We start from the raw sequence: 16189 nt of genomic DNA on the forward strand, positions 1-16189 counted from the left end.
ACCCCTCCCCCCACACAGAGTACTCCACATACAAACATGCACCTCAACCATACACTACACACCAGAAGCATGCACCTCAGACACATACCAGAAACATGCACCTCAGACACATACCAGAAACATGCATCTCAACAACACACACTACACAAACGTGCACCTCAGACATACACACTATAAACATGCCCACACATACATATATAGTTATATATCAAAATGTTGTATTATCAATGATCACAGTATGATGATAGAATGATTTACCAAGTTCCTATAATTAGTACTGACTCTTCCTATTCTGAGCAGTAAGAGTCAGTTTGACAGGTCACAAGGCTGTCCAACAGAAGTGTGTTGGCAGGCCAGTTGCAGAGTTGTTTTACAATGCTTCCAGTACCACACCCTTTTTGAATTTGAATTATTTTTAGAGCCACAGTTTTGAAAATATATGAAACACTCAACTATGTCATTTAAACCATGTAACATGCATGAACATAGCAAATTATTGTAATCTTTGCTGTTCCTTTGATAATGGATTATTTCTTTGTTGTCCTTACCACTTGTGTTTGTTCTTCTCACCTTCCCCCATCTGTTCTCTATGTACCTTCTCCCTTGCCCCCCTTCCCTTTCACACTTTTTACCTTCATTCCTATTACATCACTTGTTATCCCTTATCACTCTTCCCTTCCCTTCTTGCCAACTCTTTGTTCCCTCTTCTCTTACCCTTCTTACCCCTCTTGCCCCCTTCCTCTTACTTCTCCATTCTTTCCCTCTTCTCTCTCTCCCTTCTCTACCCCATTTCTCTCCTTCCCTTGCTGTTCCCTCCCCCCCCCCTCCCACCACTCCTTGTTTGCCTTTCTATCCCCTGCCTCTCCTCTCTGTCTATCCTTCCTGTCTTATTTTCTTCCCCCCCCCCCCCCCCCTTCCTCTTCACACTCTCTTTCCCCTCTTTCCAAAAATCATCTTTCTTTTCTCCTGTCTTTCTCTACCCACCACTTTCCTTCTCATCTTCCAATGCATTTTCTATCTTTTTTAATCTTGATTTTGTTTTATTTCTTACTTTTACCTTCCTCCCCATTAGATCATTCATTTGGTAAGATTTAAAAAATGTTTCATTTTGAATTTCCTTAAAGAATATACTAGTATGTGACCCTCTTGAGGATATAGTTATACAGGTCTTAAAATGTATTTGAAGAAACTACAATTTTCTTTATTATTCATATGTATTTAGAACTTTCTGAATGCTTGTTACTTTAGCAACCGAAACACCAAGTCTTGGCTTTTATTTGTTTTTTCAAAACAGGAAGCTATGCATGGTATAGTATTACTTGAAGCAGTTTGTATGCTTGGTACAACGTAGGATTACAGTATGTCATTCTAGTATCTGTGACATAAGACTACTGTATGTTGAATGCGTTAACCATCAGGTTTTGTAAGTGGATAAACAAAACCTCCAAAAATACTCCAGGGTTGATGAACAGCATTTGTCAACATTCCTGTTACCCCCAGTTGGGGTTCTTCACCTGATGTCAGCATTGCAGAATGACACGTGGTGCAGAGGAAACCTTTGTTGGCGACAACTTTTCACCCACACAATGGACTTGATCATGTCCCGACTCAATAAAGCCCAATGTGTAGGTGAAAATGCTGGTAATGAAACTTTGATCACCAGGTATCTTTCTACCGTAAGTGTGGGCAGTACCTGCCATTCTACACCATGTCAAGTGTTGTTAGTGCTTTTTTTTCAACAGTATTTTGGATAATGCTTCTTGATAACCCTTTGATATTGTAGTTAAGAGGTAACCTCACCTCTTCCTGTATCATGATTTTCTTACGAGATAAAGGAGACATTGTATTGTAAATACATTCCAGTTAGATTGCAACATATATCCCTCTGGTAATTATCATACCTTTTTCTCTTATCAAATATATTCATGAGCTCTACTTGATAAACTGTGAAAGATAATTGAATTTTTTTTTTTAATTAATTGTTGATCCCTCAGATATAACAACAAAGCTTCAAAGAACTTTGGAAGAATCTTGAATACACAAATAGTTAACTTATACGTAAGTTGATTTACTACCTCAGTTTGTGCGAGAGCTGTACTCTACTGAGGGAGGCAGTTTGCTTATGAGACTCTGGGTATTTACCCTTACAAATACTGGATTCCTTTTGATGTTCAAGGTGCATCTCTTTTATAGCTTTAAACTTTATTATGATGTAAGTAATTTTGTAATATTTTATTGGCCAAGAAATGTTTTTGTTATCTGTATTTAAGTTATAAAATCCCATAGGTCACCTTTAGTTTTAAATCCTATTTAAGCATAGATTTAAAAGTGTATATTAACCTCACAACACTTGGATGTAGAATACTTTTACAAATACGTATGCAACTTGGTGAATCAAAAATACATGGACACAGTAAGGTTTCCTTAATGATGTTTCACTCTTGGTACTTGAAGAAACTCCACGAAGAGCTAGACGTCGTTAAATAAATGACTTACTTTATTTGTGTCTTTGATTTGCCAATTTTTTACAAAGGGAACAGTTTTCCTTATTACAAAAATTACATGTATTAATTTATTAATAGCTAATTCTAGGCCTTTTCGCATTATTCTGCGAATATTATCTTAGAAAGAGATGTAGCCTAGGTATCATAGGAAAATCTAGGAGGTTAGTCCTAAACTCATTGTGTACCTGACTTAAATTAGTTTATCAGTACCATGACTGGGTTAGTAAGTGCCCACAAGGTTTGTAGTGGTGATTGTTAATATTTTGTCCAAACCTTTGTCTTGGCCACAATCAAAGTGCATGTTACACTGCCCTTAAACCTAGACTACTGATGGATTTCTTGAATGTTGAGCAGTTGCAAGCATCTCTCTTAAACTAATAGTTATAAAATTAATAACTTGTCTTTTGCTCAAATTACCAACACAACCCTTTGAGAAATGTCTTAATAATTTTTTTTTTCTTTTCTGTCTCGGTAAGAGATAATTTTCTCTTATTTATTTGAATTACTTTAGTACTTAAAATTACTATATGAGTTTATTCATAGAAATCTGTGAAATGAAAAGTGAATGAGAAGAAGCTCTTACCATAACTGTTATTTTATCACTTCAGATTTTCACATTAATTATTCTCAATATTTCTCAAGAAGTAGAAATGTACAAGTGATTCGGTGCTCACACCAGAAATAAAATTTAATTTTTTTTCAAGTAATTAATTGTAGTCATGTCTACCTACATAACATTCATGTTGTCAAAATCATTATCAAATTCTTCCTTTTTGCAACTTGCAGTTTAGTTTGGTCTACATGGCCCTTTAATTCAGAAATACCACTTTAAAAGCAAAAATTAAGCTTATTATACAAAACTGCATATAAGCAATGTACTGTACTCTAGTTTAGTATTCTCTTTACCAGACATGCTAACCCTTAAATTAATAAAATTATGATTGGAATCTACAAAGAAATATGTTTCATTCCATTACAGAAGCAATTAGAGAACCAGTTTTAGAATATAATTACACATGTTCAAAGAGAATTGTTAACTAATTGGCAGTTATGCCATTAGACATTCTCCTTGTGGTTGACTGTAGAAACTGAAGATTTGTATAGAAATATATTGTCATGCAAACTGCTAAAATGTTTGAAATTTAATTTTCCTAAGCTGTTACAGAGAGCAATACTGTTTATTCAGTACAGTTATTAAATTGACAATAAGACAAGGGCTTCCAGTTGCAAAGCAAATCTCAATGTAGAGATGCCAACATAGTTGAGTGTTGTGCAGATTTGTTAGCTTAAACTAGCAATACATTCTTACAGATTTTGTTTGTTTGTTTTTAGTACAAGAATTTTTGCAATGCAACACTATCTGCATTTTAAGTTATAAATGGAGTTTTAGTGCTTATTTTCTGATGTAAAGGTAAATCAGAATCATGAGATTAAAGCACTGTGAATGTGTTTTGCAAATGCCCTTTACTTTCCTCACTATAAGAAGTGTCAATATATAATAACCCTTTCAGGGTCCAGAGGCCAAATTTCAAAGTGCACACCAGGGTCCAAGAATTTTCAAAAAAAATTTTGGTATTTTTTCTTACGAAATGGTAGAGAATCTTTTTCTGAAGATAATAAAACAAAAAGTACGAAATTTGATGGAAAATTGACGAAATTATGCTCTCGCGAATTTTGATGTGTCAGCGATATTTACGAATCAACAATTTTGCCGACTTTGACTCCCATTTTAAGCCAATTACATTATTCCAGTCGACCAAATTCTTAGCTATTTCATTAGTATTACTTCTATTCTATCGATTGGGCACAAGAAATCGCCAAGTCAACTGTTTCAACTACAAAATAAAGTGATCGGAAATTGGTAATTTGGCTAATTTAACACGAAGTTCAAAATATTCCAATTTCAAAATAGGGTCCAGAATAAACAATGTAGGTATTCCTGGCACTAAACTAACATTTCCTCTGTTCATTAGTTACATTTTGAGGCTTTACAAATGAATTCCATTTTGATTTTTTATTCACATAATTAATTTTTATTCAAATCAAAAAATAGAAGATTTACTGTTATGCAATATTGTAATAATTGTATAAATATCATCACCACATTTGCGAATGTATATTAGACCCACCAGCTGGCGTGTATTACACGTGAGGTCGTTTGTTTACTCTTGAACGTCGGCAAAAATTTAACATTTCCGCTACTTTGAGCTCAGTTTCAAGCCATTTCCAGTGATAAAACCAATCAAAATCATCTCTATTTCTGTAATATGTCTTACATTCTATAAAATGAGACCAAGAAATCGCAAATACAACTATAAAAAACACGAAAAAACACTGCAAAGTTGCTGTTTTAATCGAAAATCACGGTCCGTTTTTTCTCTTATTATACACTATGTGCTGCAGGATTTGTTTTGTGTGGTGCACACATACCATATAGATGTATTCTCTCATATCTAGGCCTAAATTTACCACTCCCAGCTTATCAGAGTGAGCTGAGCTCATGGCGTAGATCTACGGTTTGGACCCTGAAAGGGTTAAGACTGGATCACAGAGACAGCAAAATGAAATGGCTTTATTTTAGAACTTAAAAGGCCATGTGCTGGCTGCATTACATGGTACTGGGTGCATTATGAATTTATACTCTTATTATAAATAATATTTACAGCAGTTATGCATTGTTTGACATTAGAATTTTGCCATAATGTGAGTAACAAATCTCTACTGAATATCCCCCGGTATAATCTGTATAACTGGCCTTAAAGTTGTAGGGCTATCAGTGTCGTCCCCAGTTATCCTTATTCAGTATGCAATGTTTATATTAAATTCTGTTAACTTGTTAGATGGAATTCTGCTTTTTATGGGCTGTTCACAATTTTTAAAAAATTAGGTAAGGGTATTTGATATGAGAAATTCTATAAAAACAGTGGTCAAATATTACCACCCAAGGAGATTCATCTTGAAAATTATGGATTATTAAAATTTTCTTTTTTAAAATGTAGGTCTTTATAGCATATGAGCAGATTTTTTAAGTTATCCTGTTATCTTTGATAATAGAAGGTGAGAGAGTTGCTATTTTGATATTAAGAAACGTGAGTAAAAGTGTTAATAACAAGTATCGTGAATGAGTAATGTTTAGTTTACATAACCAATGCAAGAATTTTACACAGTCCAGGCTCAGATCTGTAATATGTCAGTGTGCAAAGCCTTATTAGCTTGTATACAATGAAATTTTGGTGTGACCACAAATATAAAATTTTAGAAGTGTATACAGTAATAAGCTTGGGTTTTCCACTTGAAGCCAGCAAAAATGCCATTGTTTCAACAAGAGCCTGATAATTCTCATGTATAAATACTTAACAATTTGTTAATAATTTTGCATATAGTGACTTTTTTTATTGTTCCAATTAAGCTATTTTTCTCTCATTCATTTTCTATAATAGTAATTTATTTTGATTAAAATAAGTAAACTAAGATGATTTGGACATGGCATATTGAAAGGTTGACACACACGTCATGTAGTTTTTGCTGAATTCTGGGCTGGATATCATACAGAAATGTCATCTTTTTTGGACGTTTGATTATCATCAAAAATACTGATGCAAATGGAGAAATCACTTGGACTCTTATGAAATAGAGATAAGTGATTTATATATTTGGGCCTGAGTCAGACCTGCTTCAGCAACTGAAAAGGTCTTTGATGCTTAAATATACAGATACCTCTTACCTGTGTCTTGTATTTCTGTTCAATAGGTTTCTCACTTTTTTTTTTTTTTTGTACTGACCATCTCCACAACCACATGTCAAACACCCAGTAGTAAATATTTAAGAGCTGTTTTCATTTGTATTTGCAGAAATTTAAAAATGTGTATCAGAAAAGTTTTCTTATTGTATATTGATAAAAATTAAATGGCATTTACTTAATTTACTACATTTTTGAGGGTTGCATTGAAATGGAGAATGTTCTTAACTAACCAATAGTTTGGGGAAGAAACTAGATGACGTTTTCGTCCATCCTGAACTATTAACGACTATTATAATCCAGGGTGGATTTCAGTGTCTAAATTTTGTCTCCAGATTAAAGGCTAGTTAGAAATTATTCTACATGGTATTGCAACTTTAAGGTTTCATTGAGAATGGTTGTTTTGGCTGCCAGTGTAAGTGTTGCTATATAGTAAAGAACATTTTACTCATGAGGTGCTTCCAGAGGTCAGCCATTCTTTTACCTACAAATTTTAATTTTGTTGCAACTAGCTTTTGCATTGATAATTTATGACTATATTGTCATCAGCTTATTAATGTACAGTGACAGGTTGCTTATGCTGATCTCAGGCATTCAGACATATGTACATTGTTCAGTAATTTCCAAATTCATTTATGATTAACACTAAGACTTATTTCATTTTTGTATAATGAGAATCCTTGATTGTCTTGCACGTTTGCTCAGGACAGTGAACCAGGAAGATGGTATGTGTGCCTCATTAGATAAAAAAAAAATATATATATATACAGTGGACCCCCGCTTTACGATCAGCTCCCAGTGCGACCAATTATGTAAGTGTATTTATGTAAGTGCGTATGTACGTGTATGTTTGGGGGTCTGAAATGGACTAATCTAATTCACAAAATTCCTTATGGGAATAAATTTGTTCAGTACTGGCACCTGAACATACTTCTGAAATGAAATAATATCGTAAACCGGGGGTCCACTGTATGTATATTATATATTATATAATTTTTTTTTTTTTTTATAAATAATTTTTTTCTCTAACCTGTAAGTTTGAAATTACCCTCTGAAGTTAGATATTCAGTCTACATTGTCTAAAGGTGTATTATGAAGCTCTTGAAGGGAACTGAAGAATCTAGCTGTGCAGTTCTTATTTGTACTTTCAGATGCATGAAACTCTTTATGGGAAACTTTGAAGCTAAGTACTGTATAGTCATTGGTGATACTCTTAATTCTTATAAAATATTTTGAGTTTATTATACTGTGCTTGTTCATGTTAAAGTAGTTGGTTATACTAGAAAAGTTGGGTCAAGGGACATACCATGTACAGTTATTTGGGTGCTTGACTGTAGCAACTAATAAGGTGTAGCATTGTCTTGGAAGCAGGATTGGAACTTAAGAAGGATGGAGAGGTTCACTTGTATTATTCTTCCAAGTCCATCAATTAAATCATCCTTACCATTGAAAGGAGGATTTCAATTTACCATAATGCTTTAAACAAGTTTGCCATTGATTCAGTGCTAATTTACTTTTATGGGTCTCTTACAGTAATGCTTAGTTCTGTGGATATTCAGCATTAATAGTTTAGATTAAGTTTTAATTAATTGAGCTCTCTTGCTTCAGTATTAAATATTTCATCATAGTTTTTGCTGTAAAATAGAAATTCTTGTAAAGTTTAGTATACTACTTAACATTCCTTTTAATGTAGGAATGGTTAATTAATATTATTTATATCTTGAAAAGGATTCTCAAAACATGTTAAATGGTATTGCCATTTTTTTACTAGTTTTCTTGGGTAAATTTAGCACCTAACTAGTCTAGGTTTAGGATTAAAATGTATAGAATGTGCATGTACAATTTAATTAGCAGTTTCATGAATATTATAGATATGTAGGAACAGTTTTTACAGTATTTATTTTTATACCATGTGTAATGCAACTCATGGACACAATTCATCAGTATTACAATAATAATTTTTTGGCATTATATCAAACTATATTTTTGCAGTACCTCATATATTCAGAATTACAATAATTAAAATTTGAGCTATTTTTGCTCCAAGTGCTTAAATTTTTTGCAATAGTAGATGTAAATGTGCTATTATGTTTAGAGAATTGTAATTTCTGTCTCCTGAGATTCTTGTTAATCTATACTTGATATTATTGGAAACAGGCATTTGCCAAAATAATGGTAATAAAAGTTGAGGCTGCACTAGCATCATACTATACCGAGTGTTTGATTTATCACATATATTTACAGCGTGTTACTTGGCTCGGCATGTCCAGGTACTTCTGGAAAGACATCTAGAGAATGGGTGATGGCCACTGTTTCCTTCTCTCACCTTATCTTGGTTGGTGAATTAAAATTTTTTTTTTTTTTTTTTGGATTATAGTACAATGAAGACCATCTGGTAGTAATTAATGTGCAGTGAAATGACAATGAGGGGAAAGATTATGGGAATTATTTTTTGCAGAAACTATTTTTTGGACCACACTGACAATATGAATTTTCTGCTTCACTTATTTTGCACTTAAAAAAGATACCTTACATTTGCTGATTTTTTTTTCTCTATGACTACTCCTGTAATTTTTTTTATACTTAGCTACTATTTTCTTAAGAATTTCAACTTTTTCTATGCACTTACTATTTCAAGTTTTAACCCTTTCAGGGTCTGTGCCGTAGATTTATGGCTTTATGTTGAGGGTCCAAACCGTAGATCTACGCCATGAGCTAATCTCACTCTGATAAACTGTGAGCAGTAAATTTGGACCTAGATATGAGAGAATACATCAATGTGGTATGTGTGCACCACATAAAACAAATCCTGCAGCACACAGTGCATGAGAGAAAAAACTGAGACTGTAATTCTCGATTAAAACAGCGAATTTCCAGTGTTTTTTTTGTATGTTTTTTATAGTTGTATTTGCGATTTCTTGGTCTCAATTGATAGAATGGAAGATATATTACAGAAATAAAGATGATTTTGATTGGTTTTAGTACTGAAAATGGCTTGAAACTGAGCTCAAAGTAGCGGAAATGTTAAGTTTTTGCCGATGTTCAAGAGTAAACAAATGACCTCAAACATCTAATACACACCTGCTGGTGGGTCTAATATACATTCACAAATGTGGTGATATTATTTATACAATTATTACAATATTGCAGAACAGTAAATCTTCTATTTTTTGGTTTGAATAAAATTTCATTATGTGAATAAAAAATCAAAATGGGATTCATTTGTAAAGTCTGAAAACATAACTAATGAACAGAGGAAATGTTAGTTTAGTGACAGGAATGTCTGCATTGTTTATTCTGGACCCTATTTTGAAATTGGATTATTTTGAACTTTGCATTAAATTGGCCAAATTACCAATTTCCGATAATTTTATTTTGTAGTTGAAACAGTTGACTTGGCGATTTCTTGTGCTCAATCGATAGAATAGAAGTAATACTAGTGAAATAGGTAAGAATTTGGTTGACTGGAGTAATGTAATTGGCCTAAAATGGGAGTCAAAGTTGGCAAAATCGCCAATGTGTAAATATCACTGACACATCAAAATTCGTGAGAGCATAATTTCGTCAATTTTCCATCAAATTTCGTACTTTTTGTTTTATTACCTTCAGGAAAAGGTTCTCTACCATTTCATAAGAAAAAATAACAAAATTATTTTTTTAAAATTCTTGGACACTGGTGCACACTTTGAATTTTGGCCTCTGGACCCAGAAAGGGTTAAAGCTGGATGTTGTAAAGATTTTAAACTCTGTAATCTGTCTTTTAACGCTGATCTTTTGTGAGTGGTCATCTATTTGTTGTGAGGGATTGAAGCCCCTGTAGTCACCATGAGCTGCACAAGCAGGGGATAGCCATGGCTGATGATTTCCATGGCAACTGATTGTGGCTGCAGTGACCTTGGTATTTCTAAACAATATATCATTGGTTCTATTTTTTATATGTATATTGTAGCTAAAATTTAAAAAATGACAGAAAATGCCTCACTGTTCTGAAATGTCCAAATAAAGAAAAAGTTCTCTTCCCTGATGTGTTTTTCTTGTAGTAACACTTCAAGAAGGGAGGCTTAGTGTGGTCTCCTCTTGAAGTGGGGTTTCTTGATGTGAAGAGGCTCTTGATCTAAGGAACCGGACCTTTCTGTCTTCCTCAGACCAAGCTTTTTACCCCCACCCTTCTCCAATCCCAGCCCCACCTTCCCATTTCACCTTTCCCATCCCACCTTTCCCCACCCCTCCTCTAACCTTCCCTTCCCTCCTGTCGCATCCTGTCTCCTCCCCTCCTGTTTCCTCCCACCTCTCCTCCTGTCTCCCATCCGGTCTCCTCCCCTCTTGTCTCCCATCCTATCTCCTCCCATCTCTTCCCCTCCTGTCTCCTCCCCCTTTTCTTCTCCACCCCTCCTTTTTCCCTTCCCTCCCTTTCCTTCTTTCGGCCTCTGGGATTTTTCCATTGGAAATTATAGCTCATAGGTTGAGGAAAGAGAATCACTGTTCATCACATTTCATTGAGGCTCTGGTGATGGTGTTGTTTACCATAGAATCTGAATCATCTATGGATGCAGTGATTTGCCTTCTAGAGTTCTAGAGGCAGGCTTTGGGTGTCCTCAGTGTGATGGGTGTATCTCCAGAGGCTGCCTGTCGGTTCTGGGAGGTGGCGGGTGACCAAGAGGGGTATGGCTCTGTAGGTTTCTGACTGCCCTCTGTGTTCGTAACGCATTTGCCAATAAATGTGGTTATTGCAGTCTTCTTTAATCTCAAAAAAGCATATGACACTACCAGGCATTATAAGGTTTTAGCCCAAGCTCATTCCTTGGACCTTCAAGGCAGTATACCACTTTTCCTAAAGAATTTCTTGTCTGAGAGAGATTTCTGTGTTTGAGTTAATAATACATTCTTAGCACCACTCTTCGTCTACTCACTGTTAGCGACCTTGCCTTTGCTCTCTCATCTGATACATGGTCATCACTTTGATGATTTTGCTATAGTTTGTGCAGGCACTGTCACCTTGTAACAGCCTCTTTCCAGAATTCTATTAACCATGTTTCCCACTGGGCTACTACTTATGGGTTTAAATATTCTTTTACTAAAATGCATCAAATTACTTTTACAAGATGTTTTGTTGCCCCTAATGCTGCTTTATACCTGTATGGTTCTCATATTCTTGAATGAGATAGTCAGGTTTCTTGTCATTTTGTTTGATCACTAGATGTCCTGGAAACCTCACTTAATCTCTCTAACCCTTTGGGGGTTTCGGACGTACTAGTACGTCTTACGACCCAGAGTTTTTGACGTACTAGTACGGCTAAATTCTAGAGCCCTCAAATCTAGTGAGAGAAAGCTGGTAGGCCTACATATGTAAGAATGGGTCTATGTGGTCAGTGTGCGCAGTATAAAAAAAATCCTGCAGCACACAGTGCATAATGAGGAAAAAAAAACTTTTGACTGTGTTTTTGGATTAAAACAGCAACTTTGCACTGTATTTTCGTATGGTATTTATTGTTGTATTCTAGTTTTCTTGGTCTCATTTTATAAAATGGAAGACATATTACAGAAATTGAGATGATTTTGACTGGTTTTACAATGAAAAGTACCTTGAAATTGAGCTCAAAGTAGCAGAAATGTTCAATTTTTACCGAAGTTCAAAAGTAAACAAATGATGCCAAGCGTCCAATACACATCAACTGGTGAGTCTAATATTCTTTCACAAGTGCGCTGATATTATTTATACCATTTCTACACTAATGCAGTAGTCTGCATAACAGTAAATCTTATTTTTTTTTTTTTGTAAATAAAAATTCAAAGTGGTAAGCCAAAGAAATATAAGAGGGGCCTGGGGATGTGACTAACGAACAGAGAACTTCTTATTTTAGTGCCAGGAATGTCTTTCTTGTTTATTCTGGACCCTATTCGGAAATTGGCATCTTTTGAAATTTGTGTGAAATTGGCAAAATTGATAAATTCTGACCACTTTATTGGATAGTTGAAATCGGTAAATGGGTGGTTTCTTGTACTCATTCGATAGAAAAAAATGGAGTTTAAGCAAAATAGTTATGATTTTTGTCGACTAGTACACTGGAATTGGCCGAAAATAGGGCTTAAAGTGGGCAAAATCGCCGATGCGTAAACATCGTTGAGACCGCTAACTTCATGAAAGCATAATTCCGCAAGTTTTCCATCAAATTTCATACTTTTGGTGTCATTATGATCGGGAAAAGATTCTCTATCTTTTCATAAGAAAAAATTATTATTATTTTTTTTTTAAATTTGGCCGACCCTGAGAACAAGTCTCCGAGAGGACCTGTCGACCCCCAAAGGGTTAAAAGCAGGGTCCCATAGCCTAATGACCCTCCTTAAAGCTCCTGCCCATTTTTCTTGGCTGATAGACAAATTCTTCATCGTCATTCTGCTTCTGTCGTATCGAAATTGGATTTTGGCGACCAGATGTATTCTGCAGCCTTTCCCGCAATTTCTAAACTTTATTCCATTCATCATTAAGAGTTACATTTGTGCCTGGGTGATTTTTGTTCCTCCCTGGCTGAGAGCCTTTATGCAGAGGTGAATATTCTATCTTTGCAAGATTGGAGTGATGCATATTGTCTCCATTATATTGTCTGCTCTCATCATCTTCGTGATCCTTCTACATATAGAATGGTAAATGTTAGTATAAGTCCTCTGTTTGCTTCCCCACTTTACTATGTCCTTTTTCTCTCTATATTCACTCTCTTGTGTTCTCTTCATTTACCAGGTGCCAGATCAACCAAGCTGTGATGGCTATGTAGGGCAGCAGGCTTCCAGCAGCAACAGCCTGATTGAACAGGCTAGCACCAGACAAGCCTGGCCCATGGTCGGGCTCTGGGAGTAGAAAGTCTCGAAACTCACCAGTGGTTTAAAGGTACCCTTTCTGAATGTCCATCCATCTTCTTACTTTTCCCTTCCTTAGAAATTTCTAACTTCCTGTCTCACTCGTGCCATTGCAGTTGACACTGATGCTTGTAGGTCCTCTGAAGGTGTTGGGTTTGCAGCAGTTTTTCTGGACAGAGTTAATTGAAGCCATTTATTTGACTCGGCTAGCATTTTTCACAGCTGAGTTGCTTGCAGTTCTCATGGTTGTTATATGTATTGCATCACTGCCTACCTCAACATTTGTAGTAGTTTCAGACTTCTTTAGTGCATTACAGGCTATCCAGAAATTTGATTCCTCATCCCATTTTTTTTTTTTTTGTATACAACTTTGGTTGCACTGCATTTCTAGTAAACACAAAGGCATCATTTTATGCATGGTCCCTAAACACATGGATGTTCAGGGCAATGAGCAAACAGACTCTGCTATGCAGCCAGCCATCCATGATCTCATTTCATGTTGAGACATTCTATTCTCAGACTATTTTGCAGTAATCTCTAATAAACTTCACAGGCATTGGCATTAAGGGGTCGAAGTTGATTCACAATAAATTGCATTCTGTTAGACAATGTTTGGGTTGCTGATCATCTTATCAGATCATCATCTTATCACTGCCGTGTTTGGGAGACTACACTCTCCCACCTACACACTAGGCACACACAGCTTTCACATGGAGGTGTCATGGAGAAGCACTTCTTAATAGAGTGTCCTTATTATTAGTGGGCATGCAGAATTTACTGTTGATGTTGTCACTGCCCTAACACTATCTGACCTAGCTGACAGCCCTGCATTTGATGCAGATTCTCTTTGACTTTTTGTCAGCACCTACCTTATTACAATGGCTTTAATTATATTTTCTTATTGGCACTCCCCACTACCCTTGCTAACTCTGACCCTTACACACTTCTAAACCTTACTTGTCTCTGATCTTCACATGTTTCTTCTTTAACATATCCCATCCTGCAGCCCTATATGACTCTTGTGGGTTTAACAGTTTTAATTATAATTATTAGTGTTGACCTACTTAAATGCATCTAATAACTCCAACTGAAAATGTACCACAAGGAAGTGCACTAGCACCACCTTTTTTCTGTTATCGATGATCTTGCTTCAGTTGCTACATAAGAGAATCTGTGGATGCTTTTGCCATTGCTTATGGTGGGATGACTCCTCAAGGCACGTTCCTTGATCCAGTGAATTGGACTTTTTCTCCCCTTGGATGGATCTCAGTTACTACCTGTTCCCAGGCACTGTTTGAATCCTATGGGTTTAATGCTTTGCTCTAATAATTATGCCGGGATGAAGAATCAGCTGATGACTCCCTAATAAAAAGGCCCAGTTGATTGCATGTCTCATTACATTGCCTAAGGGCTGAGACTGTTTTTAACTTTGTATATCCAAAACAAGCTTCAAGGTGCATTATCATTTACCCATTCCATTCCCTCTTCAATGCACTCAAGCTTTGATTTCTTAACTAAAACTAACTTGTTGCATTGACACTTGTTCAGCACATGAGCACACTTCATGCTGTACTTTTTTTTTGCTGTCAGCATCCCTCTGCCATGTTGAAATGTATTAATGTTGGTAGAATTACCAACAATATGTTAAGTAAAAGGATGCAAGTGCAACTAATGTGACATTTTATTGAGGCAACATTTCACATTAGTTGCACATGTGTCCTTTTACCTAACATGTTGAAATGTTTGGCCTACATGAGTTTGGTTTATTTTTTTGGCTAAACATGTTAATAGAGGCCTGGTCACGGACTGGGCTGATGGGTCATTGACCCCCAGAACACACTCAAGGTATATGTGGGGTTGTAAACGAGGTGACTGCTAGGGTGTTTGGAAGATATGTAGCATTCAGTAATGTTGGATCTGATACAAAGTAGGATTTGTCAGTTGCTCCTAACTGCTGACACAGTTATTTTGGGAGACTGTGAAGACAAGGCGCAAAGGTTGGTGAATGAATTTAGGTGGGTATGTAAAAAGTATGAAATTAAAAGTTAACACACTGTAGAAAAGAGCAAGGTGATAAGGCTAACAAAAAAAAGTTCAGGCAAAAATACTGTTCACACAAGCTTGCTGGATGTTGAGGATCCAGCAAGCATGTATGAACATGTTAAGTGTGAATGAAGAAAGTGGTTTTTAATGGACATGCTCTTGGAGTGAGAGCAAGGTAACTTATGAAGGGATCCAGAAAAACTGGTTAACCAGACTTGAGTCCTGGAAGTGGAAAGGGCAGTGCCTGCACTCTGAAGGAGGGGTGGGGATGTTGCAGTTGAAGGGTAATCTGAATTGTGATGTCACTGCACTTCTGGAAAGACAGCAGTTGAGTAAATGATGATGAATGCATTTTCTTGGGTCTCCCTGCCCTTGGCAGGAAGTGGATACTGAGGCGAAAGGGAAAAAAAATATATCCCACAATGCAGATACACTTTTACCACTATGTCTTTAAAGAGTTTTTACTTTTGAGATAGATATTTAGAGAGTCTGATGTTTTTTCAGGTTAGAAATGGTATACAGTACTGACAGACTAATGAGTAAGATGTGTAACATTAGGCATTTCAGTTGCCAAAACATTTTGCCTGCACAGCAGGCTATATCAGTCAAAGGGTGAAACTTTTCAGCAATAAAGGTACCTAATGTTGCGCGTGTTTCTCATTAAACTGATCTTGTTCATTCACACGTCTTAAAACAGTGAGTAGTTCTTATGATGTGATTCATATTGCCATATAACGCTTGTTTTCCCTGTTTTTAGGTGCTTTGATGCTGGTTCTTGATCCAGAGAATTGGAGCTATCCTTCACTTCCTGGGATCAAACCTGACTACCTTCCATTCCTCAGTCCCCAGGCACTATGTGACCCCTACGAGTTTAACACTTTCCTGTCAGTATAATAATATACTCCTTAAAAACAGATATGTTTTATGTATACAAGACAAATGGTTTTGTTGTGGCATAAAACAAAAAAATAATCATTAGTCCTCCTGTTGAATTCATGGTGTTCATCCTATTTTTATCTTCATGAGGCAAATAGTTCTGTTACAGTCATCT

At 35.8% G+C, this 16189-nt stretch overlaps 1 protein-coding gene across 2 annotated transcripts in view; it reads left to right on the forward strand.

Annotated features, from left to right (window-relative positions):
• The window catches only part of LOC128696988 (protein RCC2), an 83122-nt gene extending 74533 nt beyond the window's left edge, over nt 1–8589 (forward strand). Inside the window, exon 7 of one of the 2 annotated variants that reach the window (XR_011393308.1) lies at nt 8488–8589. The gene's annotated coding sequence lies outside the window, so the exon portion shown is untranslated. Of the gene's footprint in view, nt 1–1459; nt 8454–8487 lie in introns of those variants that run through there. The other variant, XR_011393309.1, reaches the window with a different exon arrangement.
• Nucleotides 8590–16189: the final 7600 nt, after the last annotated feature.

Source organism: Cherax quadricarinatus, chromosome 49 (genome assembly GCF_038502225.1).
Source record: "Cherax quadricarinatus isolate ZL_2023a chromosome 49, ASM3850222v1, whole genome shotgun sequence".
NCBI classification, from domain to species: Eukaryota; Metazoa; Arthropoda; class Malacostraca; order Decapoda; family Parastacidae; genus Cherax; species Cherax quadricarinatus.